This window comes from Solanum pennellii, chromosome 1, assembly GCF_001406875.1.
Source record: "Solanum pennellii chromosome 1, SPENNV200".
Lineage (NCBI taxonomy): Eukaryota > Viridiplantae > Streptophyta > Magnoliopsida > Solanales > Solanaceae > Solanum > Solanum pennellii.
The window spans coordinates 10,976,046-10,994,696 of NC_028637.1; the positions used below are offsets into that span (position 1 = coordinate 10,976,046).

The window sequence follows — 18,651 nt, forward strand, 5'->3', positions numbered from 1 at the left end:
TTCACTTAAATTTTGCTTACTCTGAGATTGGATTACTTAGCATTGGGTGCTATAGGGATGTTAAGGATTTTTTTTGTCCATATAGATAATTGAAAGTGGCAATTGGTTTGGACCTCTGAGATCCATAGCTTATGTAAAAATATAGGAAAGACGAAGAAACATCGTAGCATTGTGTGTTGCATGAGTAATTATGGTCTAGATACTAATGCAAAGTGTGATAAGCTTGGACCGTCATGATCCACCACTTCCTTATTCAAATTCGGTATCAGGACAAGGGAGAAAATCTAGATTTATGAAGAGGTTGGTAAAATACTCTAGAACTTCCTAGATATATTCAAGAATGCTTTAGAATTCCGTAAAACTTTTAGAGAATTCTAGAATAGGACTGAAGTTTAAATATTGTAGGTAACGTTAAAGTAGATAATATTTACACTTACGCCTTTAGGAGGTAATATAAATTAAGGGCCTCTCATTTAACAAATGTTCAAACCAAGTGTAAAACATTCGACAAAGTAATACTAAGCCTTTTTTGAAATCTTTTCAAGTTTCTCTAAGTCTTTCTTGCATTCTCTTAGCGGTCTTAGATTCAAAAGTCCTACTTGAGCTTACAAGACCGTGAAATATTGTAAGTTTTCAAGTGTTGCATGAAACATTAGTAAGACTCTAAGTCTCCGACAATGTGGTATCATATCAAAGGTTTGCAGTAAGGGAATGACCAATGAAGGAGATATAAACGTTGCTAGCACCACAACAATCAAGATGGATGGTGGAAGTAAGATCTGTAAGGCAAATAAGCACCACCTGAGTAGTAAGGAAATGTTGTTCGACCCTACACCAAGCAAGGCACTAACATGTTACCCACATTTGACCATTGAAACAAGTGACGACGATTATGGTAATGAGGCTATTGACGCCACAATCGGAGAGGAATGGGTCACAAGGGTTCAAATGGAGAGGTAGTCCATAGAGATATTAGGCAGGCATTTGGATGAGGTTGATGAAACGTTCAAGACTCTAAAGGACTGCAACCTTAGGAAAACAACGACATCCGCAAGGTGTTGGAGGGACGCCAGCATGCCGAGTTCGATATGAAGGAGGCCATCACATTCTTGGAGTTTCGGCTCATTGATGCTCTAAGTATGATTGCAGCTATGAGAGTCAAGAATAAAGCACTCAATGAGGGCGTGTAAGCTGAAGGATCGACATCATCCGGCCGATATAGGGAGCTAAGGTCGAGGCACCCAAGTCACATATGTTCCAAGGCATCCGTGATGCCCAAGAAGCGGAGAACTTCTTATGGCACTTGGAGAATTACTTCAAGTGTAGTTCGGTAAAGAGTGACAAAAAATAAGATCAACATTGTCGTGTTGTATGTTCAAGGCTTGTCAGTGTGTAAAACTTATAAACTCGTAGATGATTCTTGAAGTACCCGTAGAATGGAGTTTCAATTTTTGATGTTTGTGGCTTGATATTTGCATTTTATTTGCAAGAGAGGAGATGCCGAGTAAATTAGGTCAAACTAGGCATGCAAGTTAGTTGCACAATTTTTTTCCAAATAGAAAAAAATTATTGCAATCACAGAATAAATAAAAAAGAATGAGTTTATTCATAAAAATTGTGAGTACATATTTCTTTATTCCTTGATTCCCCTCTCATAAGATTACTCCACGATTCAAAGGCTATTAGTGTCACCTAAACTAAGATGATGTGGACTTTCTTAGTATTTATTTGATCTTTATGAAAGGATTTTAACGATCTTGTTAAAGTATTTGGTTTTCAAGAAGAGTGCGCCCATATTTTGATCACTTCATGAATATATGAAATTTTAGAGATGCATATTCAAAGAAATATATGCATTTATATCAGTGTTATATAAGTGAGAGCTAGAGTTTAGGGTAAGTAGTCTCCAAAAACCCTAAATGAAATGGGATTCATCTTGTAGAGTCCCACAAAATTTTGATGTCTCAAATGTAAAGTTTTTGTCCCATGAATTTTATTGGGACGCATAGTTTACTTAATAGTCTTGCTTGATATAGTTTTATCGGTTGAGGTCTAATCAACTCTTCCATAAGAGGTCTTATGCTTAGAGATGTGGTATCTTTGTTGAAGCCAGTATTAACAAGGATCTCTCTCTAGCAAGGGACTAAAAATCATCTCCAAGCACCTTTGGGAAAGTAGTTCCACTCTCCCATCTAAACGTGGACACAAGATCTAATTTCTCAAAATCCTTAAAAGTACAACATAGCCTTTGTATATTTAGTGAGGCATGAAGACTGTGCTCATGCAGGCTAACCTTAACTGCAATTGAGCATAACATTCATTATTTACAAAAGTAGACCGCAAATAAATAATTAGTCTTGGAATCAGTCTCGAATCTGTGTTGTAACAACATAATATAGCACTACATCTCCAAGAAATTCCAAGTGCTAATAGCATCTTGGTATCTCAGGTAGCATGTAAGATCCGTGAGTTAGAGCTTTAACAAATAACGAAGAGTCACAAAACTTGTAAAGTAGCAGTGATCTCCAAGTAACGCATATTGACTAGCTTCTCAACATTCACGAGGAAGTTCCTTAGCATAGGTGCATCAATAAAATCGTTGTCCATCCAGATCCATTTCAATAAATGATAAAGTTGGTACTTCCGCGCCTGAGCTGAGGTAGGTACCTATTAGTGCCTCACCACATTAACTACTATCTTACTTATAATCTCCTAGTTTACCCGATTATACATTTCTACCAAAGGCAAACTCTTTGAAAAAGTTTTGAACTTGAGAATTATTCCTAGGAATGAACCCCATTTTAAGATTTAATTGTTCATTACGGATAAATCTCAAAAATATTACGAGCACATCCAAGCTTGAACAATGCAACACTCCAAAAAAAATTTTTCTTAATGTTGAAAGACCCTCATGATGATTTTCATAATTCTTAAACAAATGTATAATGATAGCATATTTGAGAAAAAAGTCTCCACGTTATCTAAGTTATTCCGAATGAAACATCTGCATGCATTTCTTTGTTGTCAACACTTTCAAAACCTTAGAAGTTGGGATCAAATTTTTTAGTTTGCCCTATAAAGTCCAAAGGTTCTAGAAGAGAGATAGTAATTGGCGAAAGATTTTTGTCCTAGAGAATCTTATGAATCTAAGGTATGCACGTATTAGAGTGAATCTGTTCGGGTGGAATATAACATATTCACTGCCATACGTGTATACCTTAGAATTCATAATATTCTCAAAGTTTGGAATCTCTCCTAATACCTATCGGTCGTGCTACAACCTTAAGATTTTATATGGGAAGCAGTCATGCAGAATAAACTTGAACTGCAAGCAAAAACTTTGTATCCCAATTGCTAAGGTTTTGGAAGTAATGACAACAAAAAAATTCCTCTAGAAGTTACATTTGGAATAACTGGGGAAACTTGGAGACTCTATTCTGAAATGTTATGTTAGTATACAATTATTTAAAACATATGAAAGTCATCACGAGGGTTTTCTAAAAATTAAGAAAAATAAAATCATTTCCAATGTTACACTGTGCAAGTTTGGATGTGCTCGTAAAATATCAAAATTCATCTATAATAAACTATTCAATCTTAAAATGTGAATCATCCTGATGATAGTTCTCGAGTTCATTACTTTGGTTAAGAGTTCCTATTGCCTTCAATAATAATGTATAGTAGGCTAAGACAAACTATAAGAAATAGTAAGATGTAATTGATGTGGTTGAGGCACTAATAGGTTCCTACCTCAACTTGTGTGGGGAAGTAGCAGCTTTACCATTTATGAAATGACTTTTGTTGCACAGTAATTTTGTCGATAAACCTATGACAATAAACTTCCCTATGAATGCTGAGAAGCAAGTTAATATGTATGGTACTTTGAATCCCTGCTACATTACAAATTCCATGATTCTACACTGCATGTTGAAGCTCTAACTAAAGGATCATACAAGCTACATGAGATTCCACGATGATATCAACACTAGGGATTCTTTGAGATACAATGCTAGATTATGTTGTTACAACATATATCTATTTCAACTATTTATAATTAATTCATGACTAATTGTTGAATTGATGTATGCTTCTATTAACAATAAATGATATGCTTAATCTGCAGAAAAAATTTGGCATGCACAAAAACCTTCTTCTTCATGCCTCGCCAAATTTGCAAAGACTGTACTGTTGAGGATTGTTGAAAATCGGTTCTTCTGTTTACGTTCCTATGGGAGGCTGAAATTGTTGCCAATTTGTGTTATAAAATCAGAAATTACAGATTCTAACAAATTATTCAGAAACATGAAGTAAGTGAAATTTATAGAACCATCAAGAGAGATGAACAAATATTTAATTCGAAAAAAGTAAAATTTGTAAAAAACCTACCAGAGTCTTAAAAATCTTTTAAATAGGAGGAAGATCAAGTCCACTGAACTCAAAGTGTCTCCTTAAGGAAATTATTCCCCTCTAGTATCCGAGGTTTGATTTTGAATATAACCTCCTAGGGTAAAATGATCTTAATCAGCATAGTGTAGATACCAAAAACTCTACCGTCAGTGAACCAATCCACAGTAGGAAAGTACATGAAGGAAAATGTGTGCAGAGGACGACGAACAAGAAGATCATAGAATTAGTAAGGAAATATTCTGAAGAATGAGTGGTATTTATAGACAAGAAGAATAGGTTCTGAAAGGTTGCAACCTTTTCAGAATTCACATGACCATTAATGAAAGTTTGCAACCTTTCAAATGGTACTGAATGTTCCTGAAAGTTGCAACCTTTTAGAATAGTTATGGCAGAATATTTAAATAAAATGGGAAAGTTCAAATAAAACGGGTCGCGCACGGATCCGAGTTTGGTCGGGTTAGTCAACTAAGAAGTTGAAACATTTCGGCTAATTTTCAACTTCTGTTATCAACTAATTAATTGAAATTTTTTTTTTGTCATTTAATTAATTAACTAATTAATTAATTAATTAAAATTAAGTTTTTCCAAAAAATAATCTCTCGATCATTTGCCGAAGGCAAAGACAAAGCCGAAGGTGAGACGAGCGAGCGACAACGACGATGGCGCGAGGGGGTCCCTCTTTCCAACCCTTTTAACAATTAATATGAGTGTTTCTGTATATAAACTCTCCTATTTTTCTTTTCACCACTGATGAGGGACAAATGCCTTTTAATTAAAGCATCAGAGGACTTTTCAAATTCCCAACTCTTCAGGTTCTCAACATTTCAAATTCCTCTCTTTCCCCCTATTTCCCAACAATTCTTGCTACATACCCGACAATCAACCATATTGATGGGGAATGGTTATAACATAGGAATGCAAGGACAATTGTGTACTTTATAGTCAAGAATTAATTGCATCTGGATAAGTAGGTTTCCGCTTGGACTTTCCGTAGTAAACATATGTCAGATATACTTGGTCAATCGTTAGATGTGATATCTTTGAACCGTCGAGCTTTGGTGTATACCTAGACAACCATATGTCACACAATTAACCCTTTACTTTTTATGGTTCTTACGGTTGTGTTCATTTCTGCCATGAACACCTCTTGGTTTCATGAGTGTATAGAGAATAGGATTTTGACATAAAATTCTCTTTGACGCAGCTTCCACTTCACACTCACATAGGTGATTTCTAGCCATGTCATCTAGTAGATACACTATTTGGTCAAATCTAAAAAACTTAGCAAATCATTTAAAACTTTAAGCTTTATTACCTCATTAACAAGCCTTAAAGTCTTCACCTTGTTCCTGAACATTGTCTTCATCATGAGAATGGATTAAGTTAATTTACATTGTCGAACTGTCAGCCACAACTTTGTTTTTCTCCATGAATCTAACTCTTGGGATCTCCAGTCTGCTAGATAGAGTTACCGTCATACTGACTTGTCCGAAGCCGTAAACTCATTCCTTAGATGATCTTTTAACTGTCTCTCTCACTAGGACTTTCATTAGTAGATCTGACACATAATCTATTAAATTTACATAGTCAATTGTGATAATTCAACTAAAGAGTAGTTGTCTTACAGTGTCATGTCTCCGTCGTATATGATGAGATTTCCCATTGTACAGAATGCTTCCTGCCCTACCTATTGCTGCTTGACTATCGCAACGTATGCAAATATGTCCTTCAGGTTTGGGTCAGAATGGAATATCCTCTAGGAAATTTTGGAGCCATTCAGCTTCTTCACCAGCCTTATCCAAAGATATGACTTTAGATTCCATTGTGGAGCGAGAAATACATGTCTATTTAGACGATTTCCAAGAGGCTGCTCCTCCACCAAGTATGAATACATAACGACTCGTGGATTTTACATCATTTGACCAGGTGATCCAATTTGCATCACTATATCCTTCAATCACAGTAGGACATTTATTATAATGCAAAGTATAATGTTATGTATATTTTAGATAACCTAACACACGTTTCATTGTCATCCAGTGAGTTTGATTGGGATTAGTAGTGAACCAACTCAGTTTACTAATACCACATGCTATATCTGGTCGTGTATAATTCATAATATACATAAAATTTCCCAACACTCTGGCATATTACAATTTAGAGTCCTTCATTCTTTTTAAATGTACAACTTAAATCAATTGGAGTTTTGACAACATTGAAAGTCATGTACTTTAACTTATCCAATACATTTTCAATATAATGAGATTGACATAATGCTAGTCCCTAGGGAGTTTTGATAATGCTGACCTCTAAGATCAAATCAACAACTCCTAAGTCATTCATATCGAACTTGCTGGACAGCATGCGCTTCGTATCATTTATATCGTCAATGTCTTTACTCATTATTAACATGTCATCAACATACAAACATACAATGACTTCATGATTCATAACATTTTTAATGTAAACACATTTATCACATTTGCCAACATTGTTTGGTCAAATTTAGCATGTCATTGTTAAGGTGCCTGTTTGAGTCCATAAAGTGATTTTACAAGTCTTCGCTTTTTCTTTTCTTTACAAGGAACTATAAACCCTTATGGTTGTTCATTGTAAATTTCTTCCTCCAACACTCCATTTAAGAAGGTTGTCTTCACATCCATTTGGTAGATTTTAATATCATGCACTGCTGCTAGTGCTATTAACATCCTAATTGATATTATCCTTGTTACTGGAGAGTATGTGTCAAAGTAGTCGAGACCTTCCTTTTGTCTGTACCCTTTGACTACGAGTCTAGCCTTATATTTGTCAAAAGTCCCATCACATATCATTTTCCTTTTAAAGATCCACTTTGATCCAAAAGGTTTATATCCTGGGGGAATATCAACTAATTCCCAAGTGTGATTACTTAAAATTGATTTGATCTCACGATTAACTGCTTCTTTCCAATAAGATGACTCCGATGAAGACATAACTGCTTTAAATGTTTGAGGCTCATTTTCAAGCAGTAGTGCTACAAAATCTTGTCCGAAATAAGCAGACTTTTGTTGGCGAGTACTACGCCTAGGTTCCTAACTAGTTAGAATATTTTCCATTGATTCTTCTCGTGGTCGTTTAGGTCTTTCACTTGTTGACTCACTTTCTATTTTATATGGATAAATATTTTCAAAAAACTCTGCATTATCTAATTTAATTATGGTATTAATATGGATCTGACGATTATAAGATTTGTGAACTAAACCGACAGTCTTTAATGTTCACAACATACCCAATAAAGACACAATCTATTGTTTTGGGTCAAATTTTTACCCTCTTCGGTAAAGGAACCTCTACCTTGGCTAAACACCCCCCCCCCACTTTGAAATATTTTAAGTCGGGTTTCCATCCTTTCCACAACTCATATGGAATTGATTGTGTTTTACGATGGGGTACTCTATTGAGTATTTTATTACCTTTAAGGATGGATTTCACCAAACGGTTTCGTGGTGAATCAGAATTGATCATTAAGGCATTCATCATTTCCGTTAATGTTCTGTTCTTCCGTTCTGCCAAACCATTTGACTGTGGTGTGTAAGGTGCAGTAGTTTAAGGAATAATACCATATTCCAAATATATCTCTGCAAAAGGATATTAATATTCTCCACCCCTATCACTTCGAGTCATTTTTATCTTTAGATTCAATCGATTCTCCACTTCATTTTTGTATTGCTTAAATGCATCAATTGCTTCATCCTTACTATTAAGCAAATATACATAACAAAATTGAGTGAAGTCATCAATAAAAGTTATAAAATACTTTTTTCCACCACGAGATGGTGTTAACTTCATATCGCATATATATGTGTGAATTAAGTCTAAAGTTTTATAATTTCTTTCAATAGACTTATAAGGATTTTTAACAAACTTACTTTCCACACAAATTTTGCATTTCGATTTATCATATTTAAAATCAGGCAATCCATCTAGATTAACAAATTTTCGCAAGGCTTTGTAATTTACATGTCTCAAACGGGAACGCCATAAATCATTTAACTCCAATAAGTAAACAAAAGAAGAATTTTTATTAATACTATCAACAACCATTACATTCAGTTTGAAAAGACCCTCATTGAGGTAGCTCTTTCCTATGAACATTTCATTCTTACTTGTTAGAGCTTTATCACTAACTAGGACACACTTAAACCCATTCTTAATGAGTAGTGCATCATAAACATAATTCTTCCTAATGGAAGGGATATCCAGAATATTGTTCAAAGTCAACACCTTGCCGGATGTCATTTTCAACATTAATTTACCAGTTCCTGCAATCCATGTTGTTACTGTGTTTCACATGAACAAATCTTAATAGTACTCAGCAGGAGTGTATGTTGCAAAGGCTTCTTTTGCAGAGCAAATATGTCTAGTGGCACCTGAGTCGAGAAACCACTCCTTGTGATTTCCAACTAAGTTACACTCCGAGGTCATTGCACACAAGTCATTTGCATCTTCAATCTTCTCCACGATGTTTGCTTGACTTTTGCCTTTGCCTTTAAACTCTCATATTTTTCTTTCCACCACTGATGAGGGACAAATTTCTTTTCTTTAAATCATAAGAGGACTTTTTAAGTTCCCAACTGTTCAAGTTCTCAACTTTTCAAATTCCTCTCTTTCCCTCTATTTCCCATCATATGGCTACATACCCAACAAAATCTACTTCCAAAATAAGTTTGGAGATATTATTTGGTTCGTTGTTTGTGCGATCTTTGTTGATTCTAGATCCAAAAACTCGACATTCGTAGACATCAAATTTTCGTGGGACTCTACTAGATGAGTCAAATTTAAATTAGGCCTTCTTGAAAACTAATCCTAGCTTACACTATATAAAGTGTAATACATCCCTTAGAGAGGGATCTTGAAAATTGCATAAATTCATGAAATATTTACAAAGATATAAAGATATGGGTGGACTCTTCTTGATAATCAAATACTTTAAAAAAAAGATCCATAGAAACCTATTTACATCGATATCAAATAAAATTCATTTAAGGTGCAAATTATCCGTTAGAAGAATCAAGAGAGGTATATAATTGTACCCAAACTATTAATTAATAAATATTCTTATTTCATCGTATTTTTATTTTGTGGTCGGAGTTTATTTTCCATAAATAAGATTTAGTACAAATAAATTTTTTCTCCTTGAACCTAACAAATATTTATAATTTCTTTTGGGGTTTGATTAGTTCGATCAGAGTTGATTAACCGGTAAATTTCGTTAGAAATTGAAAAAATATAATTAATATTCGTCGATCAAATCATTCATTCCGTAGTCTGATAGATCTTTTGAAGAAATTAATTAATCAAACGAGAATAAAGATAGATCAAGTGTCTTCGGGGTCATCTCTTACCTTCTATGTAATATTTATCTCCCCAAAGCTTGGAGATGCACACACAAGAAGACGCCTTATGTTTAAAAATGTATTAAGTATCTTTTTTAAATCTAGAATCAACAAAGATCGCACCAATAAAGTACCTAACAACATCCCCAACCACATTTGGGAAAGTAGTTTCACTCTCCCATCCAAACGTAGACACAATATCCAATTTCTCAAAATTCTCAACTGTATAACATATCTGCCTTTGTAGATCTGGCGAGTCGTGAAGAACGTTCTCATGCAGTCTAGCCTTAACTGCAGATTGAGTATATCATTCATTATTTACAAAAGTAGACCACAAATAAATAATTAGTCTTGTAATTAGCCTCGAATATTTGAAATAGAGATATGTTGTAAGAACATAATCTAGCATTACATCTCCAAGAAATTTCAAGTGCTAATAGCATCGTGGAATCTCATGTAGTACGTAAGATCCGTGAGTTAGCATTTGAACAAGCAGCGAAGGGTCGTGAAACTTGTAGTGTAGCAGTGATTTCTAAGTACCGTACGTTGGCTATCTTCTTAGCATTCACGATGAAGTGCCTTAAGATAGGTACATCAATAATATCAATGTCCATCCCGATCCATTTCATAAATGATAAAGCCGCTACGTTGCCCGTCCGAGCTGAGGTAGGCACCTGTTAGTGCCTCAACCACATACTCTAATCTCTTGTTTCTAATCTCCTATACTTTACCCTATAACACATTTCTACTGAAGGCATCAAGAATTTTTTTTCAAGTTGTAAACTTGAGGAATATCACTAGGAATTGTCCACACTTTAAGATAGAATGTTTCATTACGGAGAAATCTCAGAATTTTACTAGCACATCCACGCTTGAACGATGCAACATTGGAAATAATTTTATTTTTCTTAATGTTGATAAGACCCTCATGATAATTTTCATAAGTCTTAAACGATTGTATACTAATATCATATATAAGAAAAGAGTCGCCATGCTTTTCAAGGGATTCCAAATAAAAATTCTGGAGACATTTCTTTGTTGTCATTACTTCACCAATCTTAGCGGTTGGGATACAAATTTTTACTTTGTGGTGATTCAAAATCATTCTTTTAAAGTTTATTCGGCATGGATGCTTTCCCTATAAGGTCTAAACGTTCTAGCACGGTGGATAGTTATCATTGACCTCAAGAATCTTATGAATTCTAGGTATAGACATATGGTAGTGAATCCCCAAACTCCGCCGAACAGATTCACTGCTATATGTATATACCTTAGAATTCATAAGATTCTCGAGGTCAAGAATATTTTGACAATAACTATCTACCGTGCTAGAAGCTTTACACTTTATTGGGGAACACTCATACTGAATAAACATGAAAAGAATACTTCCGGATCATTGCAAACTAAAACTTTGTATCCCAACTGGTAAGATTTTGGAAGGAATAACAACAATGAAATGCCTCTAGAAGTTTCATTCGGAATCGCTTGGGAAACCTGGAGACTCTTTTCTCAAATGTGATGTTAGTATACAACTATTTAAGAATTATGAAAGTTAGCACGAGGGTTTACTCAGAATTAAGAAAATAAAATCATTTCCAAGGTTACACTTTGCAACTTTCGATACGCTCGTAAAATATGAAATTTATGCATAATGAATCATTTGATCTTCTAATGTGAATAATTCCTGATGATAATTGTCAAGTTTTTCGACTAAGAGTTCCCTTTGCCTTCAATAAACAGGTATTATAGGCTAAGGCAAACGATTAGAAATAGTAAGAAGTAGTTAATGTTGTTGAGGATGTAATAGGTTCCTACCTCAGCTCGTGTGAGGAAGTAGCTACTCTACCATTTATGAATTTGATTGTGTTGCACATTGATTTTGTTGATTCTGAGAAGCTAGTTACTGTCTGATACTTTGAAACCTTGCTACTTACAAGTTCCATGATCCTTCATGGCTTGCTGAAACTCTTACTCACGGATCATATTCCACAATGATATTAACGCTAGGAATTCTAGGAGATGCAGTGCGAGATTATGTTGGGGCAACACATATCTATTTCAAAAATTGGAACTGACTCCATGACTAATTAATGATTTGATGTAAGCTTCTGTAAACAATGACTAATATGCTCAATCTGCACTTAAGGCTCGCATTCACAAGCAACTTCTTCATGCCTCGCGAAATCTTCAATGACAGATATGTTGTACTATTGAGGATTTTTGAGAAATTGGATCATGTGTCTACATTCGAATGGGAATCTGAAACCTGCTTGGAGATGTTGTTGGGTCATATATTGATGCGATCCCTTAAGACCTCTCTTGAAACCGTTGATTACCCCTCAAACAATAAACTCCAACCAATAAGAGAGTTAAGTGAACTATGTGCACAGAAAAGTTATTTAAAAAAGAAATCAGTTTCTTCATGAGACAGAGACTCGACATTTGTAGACATAAAAATTGTGTGGGACTCTACAAGATCACTCCAACTTCATTTAGAATTCTTGAAGACTAATCCTAATTCTTGAAGACTAATCCTAACTCACACTATATAAAGGGTACTATATCCCTTTGAGAGGGATCTTGAAAATTTCATAAATTCATGTAACATTTACAAATAGATCAAGATGTGGGCGGACTCTTTGTGACCACAAATACTTCATGAAAGTCAACAAATCCTCTTTACATAAGATCAAATAAAATCCATTTTAGGTGCAAATTATCCTACAAAAGAATCAAGAAATGCACAAATTGTACTCAAACTGTTACTTAGTAACATATTCTTCTTTCTTCATATTTATTTATTAGTTGGAGTTTATTTTCAATAAATAAAATTTGTATCAAAGAAATTGTCTCATAGAACCATAACTAAAATTTATAACTTATTCGGGGTTTTATTAGTTTGATTAGAGTTGAAGAATTTGTCAGAATCCCTTCGACATTGTTGAATGAATTGAATGATCATTGATTAAATCCATCACTGAATAGTCAAATAGATCGTTTGACGAAATTAATTAACATGAGAGAGTAAAGATAGATCAAGTGTCTTTAGGGTCATCTCATACCTTCTAAGTAGTATTTATCGCAAATAGATAGATTTACACACACAAGATTTACTAAAGTTTAACTTTAAATTGTTTTTTGTGAGTTGTCATGAGATGTTACAAACAGTGGAGTTGGTGGAGTCTGACAGAGTGGATTACACTAGTTTTCACATGTTGGGCCTATCGAAGTGGTGGCAGTCTGATGTCGATACTAGAACAACATGTTCATTCGCTGTAACTTCAGTTTGAGAATTTGACTTAAGATGGTATTTCAAATAGATTTTTGGAAAGATTTCATGCCTTGTCTCACTGTGATTTGGTGATTTTACCAAATGAGACAAAGAATTTTTCAATTCATGAGAAGTTTGACTTATTATATCTGTTGAAGCAGCTTATCAAACAACCTTGTCTGAAGCTTCTTTTCAAAGAGTAGTAAAAGTCATGGAGCTTATGCGCCACATGGAATTTAGGGATTTGGCAAACAAGAAGTCATGCCCTTGTTGTTATTTTAGTAGTACCTCATCTGGAGGGGGATCCATAAAGAGGGCTATTCATCCTCGGTTCACTATACATGTTCATGCAGTTATGTAAGTGTCTGAGGGATGTAATATTGGACAAAGTTTCTTCAACTTGGGTCAAGACCTATCAGGGTTGCTATTAAAGGTTTTCAGTTTACGGTGACCATTCAATGTATTTGGATTTTTGTTAATACATGGTGGTTCCTAGTCCTACAAAGAGTGTGGTGAGTTAGGAAAAATCAATAGATATTCCTCCAGACTTGGAGCAGGAGGCCGACATCAATAATGTTTTGTAACGTTGTTGATTCATTTCTTTTTTTACAAAATAATGTTTGGAAAGTTCTTTCTTTGAAATTGAGTAAAATATTCTAATTCAACTTGGAAGAAATGAACAATTTCATAGAAAAACACTAATATTATAAAAAGAAATGTTATTTAAAGAAACTGAATATAATTTATATACCATGACTTTTATGAGAAAATAAAAATGAACAAGAAAACGCATATTTCTTTTTACCTGATTCGCCTTAATTGATCTTGGTTCATTCAATTCATATTATATTAAATTTATTTTTTTATGAATCTAAGAACTACTCATTAGTGCAAGGTACGTCTATTTGAAGAAGAAAAAAATTGGATCATAATTTACAAAGTTATTTAGATCCTCTAAAATAACACTCAAAAATTTTCTTTAAAAATGGAGATAATTGAAGAAGATATGGTTTTGGCATGTTCAGTGCGACGTCATGGATTAGAAAATCTGAAATGATGGCTGCAAAATTCTCACATTCCATTACTAATTGACGTCGATGTATTCTAAAATTTTTGTATGTATAATGTTAGGTTTAAGTATGAAAATTTAAAAGGGCGTTGTAAGTGTCTAGATCAGTCATATTTTACTGATAAAGAAGATGATGAGAGTGCATTCATAAAGTTGTGACATATAAACTTACAACGACTTATAGACATTATTGGACAAACTAAAGGATAATCAATCTTTTTCATAAATCTCCCTTTATTTCTTTTTAAATATTTTTTACTTGTGATGTTTGAAGAATTATGAGTTTTCACTAATGTTTTGTTTGATCAACATTTATGATGGTTTTTACAGAATCAAAATTATCTACGAGATACAAAATATATTCAAAGAATTATTTGTTGAGTTAATACTATAGTTGAGTTCATTCTAACTATGTTAATTAAGTCTAATTCAAAGATATAACAACAATACGCTTGAAAAGAGAATACATATCCGTTCCAATAAACAAACAAGAGGTTTCTGTAAAAGTGAAGCAATGGTCTTTAATGCGATTAATCTTGACAATCTGTTTCTTAAAATGAAAAAGAAAAATTAACTCTTCTATTTGAAACTCCTCCTCTTGAAATATCTATATAAGAATGAAAGTTTGTAAGCATAAAAAATACTACATCAAACACAAAGAAAAAGAGAAAAAAAAATTCCCTCCTTTCATCATATTCTTTGGATATTGTTTGAAATTTGGTTTTGGGCAACCTCCAAACTCTTAGCCACGAGTGCACGTGTTTGTGATAAGTTCTTTACTACTTTATAATTCCAATCTAATATCAATATTGTAGTATTTTTCCTAACAATTTGAAAGCGGTTTTCCGAACATATAATATTGATAAATGGCTAATTCTTTGGACAAAACTTTTAATGATTTGTCAAATCATGAGCCTTTGGATGGAAATAATTTTAAACGATGGTCACAAAAACTTCTAATATTCTTTGAACAATTAGAAGTTGATTATGTTTTATTTAAAGAACCTTATATGAATAGTTCTAACACTAATACTGATTCTCGGTATGTTATAACTGTTGACGATGTTGTTAAAAAGAAGATTGAAAAGGATAAAAAAATTCTTTTAGGACATTTGCTAAATCATATGTCTAATCCTTTGTTTTATTTATTTTTTAACTATTAATATGCCAAAGAAATATGGGATATTTTGAAAAATAAATATGGTGCTCATGATGAAGGAATGAAAAAATATGTTGTCTGTCAGTGGATTAAATTCCAAATGGTTGATAATAAGCCAATAATGGAACAAGTTCACGAATATGAGAACTTTACTGGTGATGCTCTCAACAAGTACTTGAATATATGTGAGACATTTAAGGCTAATATTCTTCTTAAAAAATTTCCACCATCTTGGGGTGATTATAAAAATCAGTTAAAGCATAAGAAAAATAATTTAATTCTTCGAGAACCTATAAATCACATGTGGACCGAAGAGGCGAACCGTCTCAAAGATAAGATGGAAGAACTTTCTCTTAATTCGTCTAAAGCTAATCTTGTTTAATTTTCTGGTACTCTTGTGAAAAAGACAGGTTAAAAGGCAAACAGAAGAAAGTCTCGAAAAAGGAACTTATGAAAAAGAAAAATCAATTCAACAAGCCGGAGACTCAAATTCAAAAATTTAAGGGCTCTTGTATTGTTTGTGGAAAAGTTGGTCACAGAAGTGTCAGGTGCTATTTAAGAAAAGGGCAAGACTCAAAGAATGAAGGACAAAGTGATATCCAAGCCAATCATGCTGAATGTAATGAAGTGATTGTTGTTGTAGTCGTTGAGGAAAATATAGTGGCGAATAAAATTGACTTGGTGCTAGACACAGGCGCTGCAAGGCATTTATGAGCCAATAATGAGTTATTACATGACTTTGAGGAGTCTATTGATAGATGGTGTGTTTATATGGGTAACTCCACTACTGCTGTAGTAATGGGTAAAGGAAAAGTTTTCCTTGAATTAACTTCTGGAAAGACATTATCCTTGAGCAATGTTTTGTATGTGCCATCCCTTCGTAGAAACATAGTTTCCTGAGCTATTCTCAACAAAGTAGACCTTAAACTTGTGTTTGAAGCTAACAAAATAATTATATCTCGCGGAGGAGACTTTATTGGGAAGAGATTTCTTAGTGGAGGATTATTTGTATTAAACATTGTTCAAGAGATTGTCAATAATGCAAGCATTTAAAATTCTGCTTATAATGTTGAGTCTATTAGTTTTTGGCATGGTAGACTAGGTCATGTTAATATTGCTTCTATTAAAATGCTCAGAAAAATGGAATTAATTCCTATGATAAATACTGATGATTTTTCTAAATGTCATGTGTGCGTAGAAGCAAAGCATGCAAAGAAACCTTTCAAATCTACTATTAGTACAAAGAATGAATTACTTGAACTAATACATTCAGGTTTAGCATTTCAAGAACACTGTTAGCAAAGGTGAAAAAAGTATTACATTACTTTTGTTGATGACTTTTCTAGATACACTAAGGTATATCTTCTTAAGTCCAAAGATGATGCTGAAAGCATGTTTTGAAATTTAAAGCAGAAGTGGAAAATCAAGAAGTTTAGATCTGATAGGGGTGTTGAATATAGTACTAAAACTCTAGAAGATTTTTTTGAGAAAAATGGTATTATACATGAAGTTAGTGCTCCATATGCTCCCCAACAAAATGGTTTAGCCAAACAGATTAATAGAATATGAACTCTAATGCTTTTAAGCTCTGGTCTATCTAACAATATGTGCGGAGAAGCAGTCTTGTCTTAATGTTATATTCTTAATAGAGTCCCGCATAAGAAGTAAGACAAGACATCATATGAGTTGTAGAAAGGGTTTGCTCCTAACTTGAAATTTCTGAAAGTGTTGGGTGTTTGGCTAAGGTTGGTCTATCCTTATTGGTTATGCTCATAATAGTGTTGCATATAGATTTATGTCTCTAAAAGAACATTCTATTTGTGAATCTAGAGATGCGGATTTTTTTGAGTATATTTTTCCTTTGAAAAACAATGTGCCAAGTGATGAGCAAAATAATGCTTCTATGTCTATGTCTATTAATTCTCATGTTGTACCTTACTCTAGAGTTATTTCTAATGAGCATGAAAATGAACTTAGAAGGAGTAAGAATCGTAGAATTGAGACATGTTTCTGTCCTGATTCTTTCACTACTTTCTTAACTGAAAATTTTGATATTAATATTTTACATGATGAATTAGTGTCTATTTATTTAATATAAGAAGACTCTAAGACTTATGATGAAGCAATGATATCAATAGATGTTATATTTTTTGAAAGAGGCTAATAAAAGAGAATTAGACTCCATAGTTTCTAATCACACTTGGGGCTTCTATGATTTACCTGAGGTTGTAAGACCATATGTAGCAAGTGGATATTTAAGAAGAAATTGAGACATGATTGTACAATTGATAAATATAAGGCTAGACTTCTGATACGGGGTTTTAAACAAAAAGAAAGCTGTTTTTGTGGCAGGAAAAATGCAATAGCCGGGAACAAGTGGAACTGGGCATTTCGCCACTTACCGTAAGGAAAGGAATTTGGGGAAAAAAGAAGTAATTTGTATATAAAGATATGGGATTACTTTGATACTTATTCTCCTGTGACTAAAATAGCAACCATGATAACTCTTAGTGCTTTGGCCGCTATTCACGACTTAGTGGTACATCAAATGGATGTCAAAACAACATTTCTAAATGGTAATTCAAAGGAATAGATCTATATGACTCAACCTGAGGGTTTTATGGTTCCAGGACAGGAGGATAAAGTACGCAAACTAAGAAAGTCCTTGTATGGACTAAAACAAGCACTTAAGCAATGGTATGAAAAAATTAATATCACATTAGTGGACAATGACTTTGTGGTAAATTCATCTGATACATGTGTTTATTCTAAAATGATAGGTTCAGATTGTGTCATTATATGTTTATATGTAGATAACATGTTAATCTTCTGTCCTAATGTGAATGTTATAAATGAGACTAAGAATTTTTTGTCTTCTAAATTTGAAATGAAAGACCTTGGTGAAGCAATGTAATTTTGGGAGTTACAATCAAAAGAACTCTTAATGATTTCTCTTTGTGTCAGTCTCATTACAATGAAAAGATGTTGAAAAAGTTTTATTGTTTTAATGTAGTTCCATTGAGAACTATTATGATCCGAGCATACACTTGAAGAAGAATAATGAATCTAGTGCTTCTCAAACTAAATATGCTAAAATAATTGGGGGTGTATTGTTTCTCATAAACTATACGGGGCCTTATATAGCTTATGTTGTTAGTAGATTGAGTAGATATACTCATAATTCTAGAAATGAACATTGTAATGCTCCTCATCGGTTGCTATGGTATTTGATAGGTGCTATGAATTGGTGTTTGCATTTTAACGATTTTTTTGCTGTTTTAGAAGGTTTTTTTGATGTAAACTGGGTAACTGACACTCATGAACTTAGCTCCACCAGAGGCTATGTGTTTACATTGGGTGCAGGCGCTAT

General features: G+C 33.6%; 1 pseudogene; it reads right to left on the reverse strand.

Annotated features, from left to right (window-relative positions):
* Positions 1 to 9,864: 9,864 nt before the first annotated feature.
* Positions 9,865 to 10,887, reverse strand: LOC107017482 (annotated as a pseudogene).
* Positions 10,888 to 18,651: the final 7,764 nt, after the last annotated feature.